We start from the raw sequence: 6,987 nt of genomic DNA on the forward strand, positions 1-6,987 counted from the left end.
ATAATGATGTTATGGCCGTCATGTCGCGTCTTTTGGCCGATTGAAGATACATTGGGAGTTTGTGGGCATCTGGAGCAATAGTGAGGGCTAAAGGAAGCTTGAAGAGATTGTTAGACAAGGAGGGGCAAGGTGGTGATCAAAGGAATCGAGTGCTGGAGGTTTGGGGACACAGGGAACACGTTTCCAGGTAACCTTCGGATCAAAATCTGTAGCTTTTATGTTGTATGCGAATTTAGGGTTTAGGAAACCCATTTAAGGGATTGTTAGATTGTAGTGATGTTATAAGTGTTTAAAAACCCCCCTGTATTAGTATATGTGAAAGTCCAGGAAGCCCCATATCTATATATTTCGAAATCGTGCGAAATACAGGAGGCAGCGGATTGACTGCATGGCGAGGACTCGCCGAGTCCAGTGATCAGACTCGGCGAGTAGCTTGAAGATTCACTAGGACTCGCCGAGTTGTTCTTCAGACTCGGCGAGTAGCTTGAAGACCTATTGGAACTCGTCGAGTTGTTCTTCAGACTCGGCGAGTAGCTTGAAGATTCACTAGGACTCGCCGAGTCGTTCTTCAGACTCGGCGAGTGGAGTCAGGGTGTCTATACTCGCCGAGTTGCCCTTTGCACTCGACGAGTCTGGTCAAGATTCACCGTTGACCTGTATGTAGCTTAGTAGGGTCAGTTGTCTTGTTTGATAAGATCATTAATAAAGGTATGTGGTATTATAGGGAACCTGCGGATTAGCGGATCGAGTGCGAGTAGCTCGAAGGGTTTATAAGTTGCATACTACGAGGTGAGTCTTCTCACTATACTTCACCCGGAAGGGTTTGACTGTGAGACCGGAAGGTCGTATGTGTTATATTCATGCTATGTCTAGAGAGGTAGATGCTTATATGTGATGTATGCTTATACGGGCCGGAAGGCGAGACTCTATGTGATAGAAAGGACGGTATGATGTATGATTTATGTGTTATGTGTATTATGTTACATGTGTTATGTTTTATACTATCGTGGGCCGGAAGGCAAAATACTATGGGCCGGAAGGCAATCTAATACGGGCCGGAAGGCGATATATATTATGGGCCGGAAGGCGATTATATTACGGGCCGGAAGGCAATGTTATGTGGACTGAAAGGTCCGGGCCGGAAGGCGTATGTGGGTAAGTCGTATACTGGGGAACTCACTAAGCATTTATGCTTACTAGTTGTGGTTATGTTTTTTTCAGGTACTAGTGATGACCGTGGGAAGGCGCCGGCGTGACACGTACACACTGCCGCTGTTGAAGATCCTGAAGATTTATTATTTATACTTTTGAAATAAACTTGGAATAAACCCTTTTGTCGAATAATGATGCTTTGTTTTAAATGAAAAATTTATTTGAAAATTTGAGCTGTTACATACAGTTTGCTGCTTCTTTGAGGGCTCTTGCGAAGATTGACCCTTCTTCTGCATCCAAAATTTTCTTTTCTCACCACTCCTTTTTGCCGGTTCAGGAGCGGTAGCCACCTCATCAAGGTCATCTCCATGGTCGATCAGGGTTTGCGCCAGGCATTTAGCGCTGTCGAATGTGTTTAGCTTCACAGCCAACACATTTCCCTTGGTTGGCTGGGTCAGCCCCCAGATGAATCTTTCAATCTTTTTGCTTTCCGAAGTAACCATTCCCGGACAAAGAAGCGCCATGTCTTCAAATCTGGAGGTGTAAGCGGCGACATCGGAACCCTTCATCTTTAGGTTCCAGAGTTCATGCTCTAGCTTCTTCATTTCACCCCGCGGACAATATTCAGCAAGTAGAAGCTCCTTCATACTCTCCCAACCTATAGCATTGGCTACAGGCAGGGTTAAGGATTTGACTCGGCCATTCCACCAAGTCAGGGCTTTATCGGTGAAAGTGCAGGCGGCGAACTTCACCTTGTCAGTTTCTGAACAGGCATAGATTTTGAAAATAGAATCGATTTTCTCGAACCATCGAGTCAAAGCAATAACACCTCCAGTGCCATTGAAGGGTGTGGGTTTCGTGTTCATAAAATCTTTCTAGGAACACTCCTTCCGGCGTCCCTGACTACCTTCCTGGTTTTGGGGCTGAGTACCACCTCCTGGCCCGCCTAAACCACCGGGGTTCATTTGAGACATGGCAGCAGCCACAGCAGCAGTAACAACTGATTGGAACATTGCGGGATCAAATGGAGAGGGAGGTGGTGGAGGAGGAGGATTGTTGTTCTTTGAGCTAGGTCTTTTCCTTGGAGGCATCTTGATCTAAAATGGTCAGGAAAGAGAGGATGGTAAGTCCTCTGAATTGAATCAAGAGATATGGAACAAGAGATATCTCATTATGGCAGGTAAAGTGTTCTACTATGCGATAATATATAGAAAGGCTACCAAAGCAAGGGAATTCATCGCTAAGTGAAATGAGTAGAAACACTTGAATGAGGATTTCTATAACGAAGTTGGCTCTAGAAAATACTCCCATAGTATTTTATGTTTCGCTGCGACGATGACTCATTGTTTGGATTTTTGGTAAGTTTTAGGACTGCTGCACACCATAGTCACTCCCAAGCACATGTTGGTCGTGTCTCGAATGAATATAGTTGATCAGGCTATATTGACCATAGACATGACTAAATAATTGCCCAGGTTTAACCGCATTGTAAAACACCCAATTACTTATGTTTGGTTCTACTCGTGGTTACGGTTTCTGGCGTTTAGATATTCTTGTATACTTGGAGTAAAAATACTTATATTTTTAAAGTATACTTTTAGTTCAGAGCACTTCGGCCCCTCAGTGTTTATATTTATATACCATGTAAGGTTTGGTATACTTAGTTCACTATAAACAAGGGCTCTGATACCAATCTGTCACACCCCCAGAACCGATGGCGGAAACGTTCCAGGGCGGAGGACGTCATGTAAAGTATCAGAACCAATGTGCATAGCAAGCATAGTAAACACAACCATTACATTACATAGGAATATTTACATTTGTTTGGAAGTAAAGAAATACATGTTATATATATATATATATATATATATATATATATATATATATATATATATATATATATATATATATATATATATCAGTATGAACAAAAGTAAAGACGAGACTTCTAGACGCTCCATCTTCTCCAAAAGAATACGGGTTACCTGTCTAACGAGAACCTGAGAATACAAGTAGTTTTAAAAATATCAGCATAAAGCTGGTGAGTTCATAAGCGGTTTGTTTCTGGTAAAAGAACAAGTTTCCTTTGGTTTTCTAAAAAAGTTTTTATCCAAGAAAATCCCATATTTTCTTATAAGAGAAGTTTAGTTATCCATTTGTTAAATAGCCTGGTTAAGAAAAGTTAAGTTATCCCAGGAAAAACCCTTAATTTCCTTAAAAGTTGGGGGTTGGTTATCGATTCGGAATGCAGTGTACAAGTATCTACCATACTTGTAGCGTTTAAGTGAAGTATCCTGAAAGTCTGGTTATCCTTGAAAAGTACGTTAGTTTTAACACGTATATAAAACTAATAAGTAGGTAATAAACTAATTCCTAAGGGTGTTAGTTTACTAGGTTCATTATTACTAAAAAGTAAATCTCCATTATTCAAGTTTGCGAGTTCTATAACCATACGATAGACTAGATATGGCAATAGAAGTCCATTATTAGTTTGTGACTTTTGTCACCCGTAGACCTACCGGTCCCACTGAAGCTAGCAGCAAGGTGCGGGGTAGTCAGCCCCATATAGATCTACACACTCAATTCACGCTCTCCGTCCAGGAGATTTTGGTTACAGGGGTGGTCCTCCACTCGCGTATATCTGTGGAGTGTTACAGAGGACGTGTCTCCAATCTTAAGAATAACGAAATTACATGTAATAATACGGAAAATCCTGTTTGATGAAGGGCATCAAATCCTTTATCAAACATAGAATATAACATTTTATATTGAGTTTCGCAATTAGTTTGAAAACTAACTCTGCAAGTTAAACGGTCGGTTAATACGGTTTTTAGTGTTAAAAGTATACGGAATATGGAACATTTCATACGAAATAATAAGTTTGAGTACAAGATTTCCTTGTACTTTTGTTTGTATTCACCCCCCCCCCCCCCCCTCAAAACATGAAAAACACGGAAAAATGGTGTAGGGGTATGAACTCACCGGTCGGGAAATGTGCCGGATAGGATGCTAAGTGTCAGTTTAGGGCTTTAACATGCGCGAGGATCCTATGTAACATGAGGAGATACATAATTGTATCTAATTAGACTTTGAACTACTAATTAAGTGAGACAATACATTCCGAGGCGCGAAAACACTTTATTTCAAGTGTTAGGAATGATCCGGGTTGCATCTAAGGGGGTGTATGGCTTGGATAGGGAGTTTACTCTTCAAGAGTAAACTATTAGAGGAGATTACGGCCCATAGACCATATCCCCATGAGTTTACGGCCGTAAACTCATGGGTGGTATGTTCTTGGATGTTTAAAGGTCTTACAACACTTGTGGAATAGGCTAGGTTCAATTCTAGGGCATAGGAAGTGACTAAGGCTTCAATTTGATCACTTTGAGGAGTTCACGGATGTAAACATAGAGTTTACGGCCGTAAACTCTTACTTGGACCTTTCTTGCATGATTTGGGGTCTCAAATGAAAGAATACAATGTTCTATGCATTAATCCATGCCATATGGGGAAGTTAGGGCACTAAAGCGAGCCTTATGTAGTGCGCCCATCCAAACCTTGCCAGAAGGAACAAAGGACTTCGTGGTATATTGCGATGCATCAAACCAAGGACTCGGGTGTGTCCTGATGCAACGAGGGAAGGTCATCGCCTACGCCTCAAGGCAACTAAAGACGCACGAAGTAAACTACACAACGCACGATCTCGAGCTAAGAGCAGTCGTCTTCGCTCTAAAGATATGGAGGCACTATCTCTACGACACGAAATGTACAATCTTCACCGATCATAAAAGCCTCCACCATATCCTCAACCAGAAAGAACTCAACATGAGACAAAGACGATGGGTAGAACTACTAAATGATTATGAATGCGAAATTCGATATCATCCCGGAAAGGCTAACATGGTGGCCGATGCACTCAGCCGGAAGGAATACTCGGGCCGTAGAGTGAAGTCTTTAACTATGACAATCCATTCACACCTGTCCACACAAATCAAGGAAGCCCAAATAGAAGCCTTAACATCTAAAAATGTGGCAGGGGAAGCCTTAAGGGGAATGGATAAGAAGCTTGAAGTCAAGAATGATGGAGTTCATTACTTCATGGATTGGATCTGGACGCCGAAGTTTGGAGGATTCAGAGAAGTCGTCATGAACGAAGCCCTAAAGACACGATACTCCATACATCCCGGCTCCGATAAGATGTACCTCGACCTCAAGAAACTATATTGGTGGCCGAACATGAAAGCCGAAATTGCTACCTACGTGAGTAAATGTCTGACGTGCGCTAAAGTCAAAGTAGAATACCAAAAGCCCTCAGGATTGTTGCAACAACCAGAAATACCCGAATGGAAGTGGGAACAGGTAACCATGGATTTCATAACCAAATTACCCAAGACGGCAAGCGGACTCGACACCATATGGGTGATCATCGATAGGTTAACTAAGTCAGCGCATTTCCTACCAATCAAAGAAACGGATATATTGGAGAAACTAACTAGAACATACCTCAGAGAGATTGTATGACTTCATGGTGTGCCCATATCCATTATCTCAAACTGAGATAGTAGATTCACCTCCAGGTTCTGGCAGTCGCTACAAAAATCTCTAGGAACAAGACTAGACATGAGTACTGCTTATCACCCACAAACTGACGGCCAGAGTGAAAGAACCATACAAACCCTAGAGGATATGCTGAGATCTTGCGTAATCGATTTTGGAAAAGCACGGGACACCCATCTACCCTTGGTCGAGTTCTCGTACAACAATAGCTACCACACTAGTATCAAGGTTGCCCCGTTCGAAGCCCTCTACGACCGTAAATGCAGATCACCTCTGTGTTGGGCTGAAGTGGGGGACACACAACTAGCAAAAGGACAAGCAACGGACAACACGCTCACTGGGCCAGAAATCATAAGGGAAACTACGGAAAAGATTGTTCAGATTCGGGAGCGACTGAAAGCATCAAGGGACAGACAAAAGAGTTACGCGGATAAAAGACGGAAACCCTTAGAATTCCAGGTTGGAGACCGAGTCCTACTAAAAGTCTCACCCTGGAAGGGACTAATATGCTTCGGAAAGCGAGGGAAACTGAACCCAAGGTACATCGGACCATTCGAGATCCTTGCCAGGATCGGTCTTGTGGCTTACAAACTTCGATTACCTCAGGAACTTCACAACGTACACCCTACCTTTCACGTATCAAACCTAAAGAAGTGCTTGTCCGATGAGACCCTAGTCATCCCTCTAGACGAAATTGCAATAAACGAGAATCTCCAATTCGTAGAAGAACCAGTAGAGATCATGGATCGGGAAATTAAAAGGACTAAACAGAGCCACATACCTATTGTAAAGGTCCGCTGGAACGCCAAGCGAGGATCTGAATACACCTGGGAACGCGAGGATCAAATGAAACAAAAGTACCCACATCTTTTTCCTAACCTGTAAACTTTATCTTAGATTAAATTTCGGGACGAAATTCCCCTAACAGGGGGATGATGTGACAACCCTATATTTTCCAAAAGCAATGTAACACTCAAAAGTTAAAAACAATGAAAACTATTTGGAATCAACGAAATTAACCTCAAAAATAAAGTGTTCAAATATCTAAATTGGGATACATCAAGTGTTAGATATCGTGCCAAGGTTTCCGAAAACATAAAGAACATTCGAAACCGGGTTATATTGAAGAAACTATAACCACTCAAATATTTACGACACACCCGGTAAAACACTATTTAACGTAAAAAGTGAAATTTCAATAAAATGCATTTTAGCCTTAAGTATCTAAACAAAAGTTGTAGAGTTCGTTAAACTATAAACGTACATAAAAAGATCGCC

This window comes from Lactuca sativa, chromosome 4, assembly GCF_002870075.4.
Source record: "Lactuca sativa cultivar Salinas chromosome 4, Lsat_Salinas_v11, whole genome shotgun sequence".
NCBI lineage: Eukaryota > Viridiplantae > Streptophyta > Magnoliopsida > Asterales > Asteraceae > Lactuca > Lactuca sativa.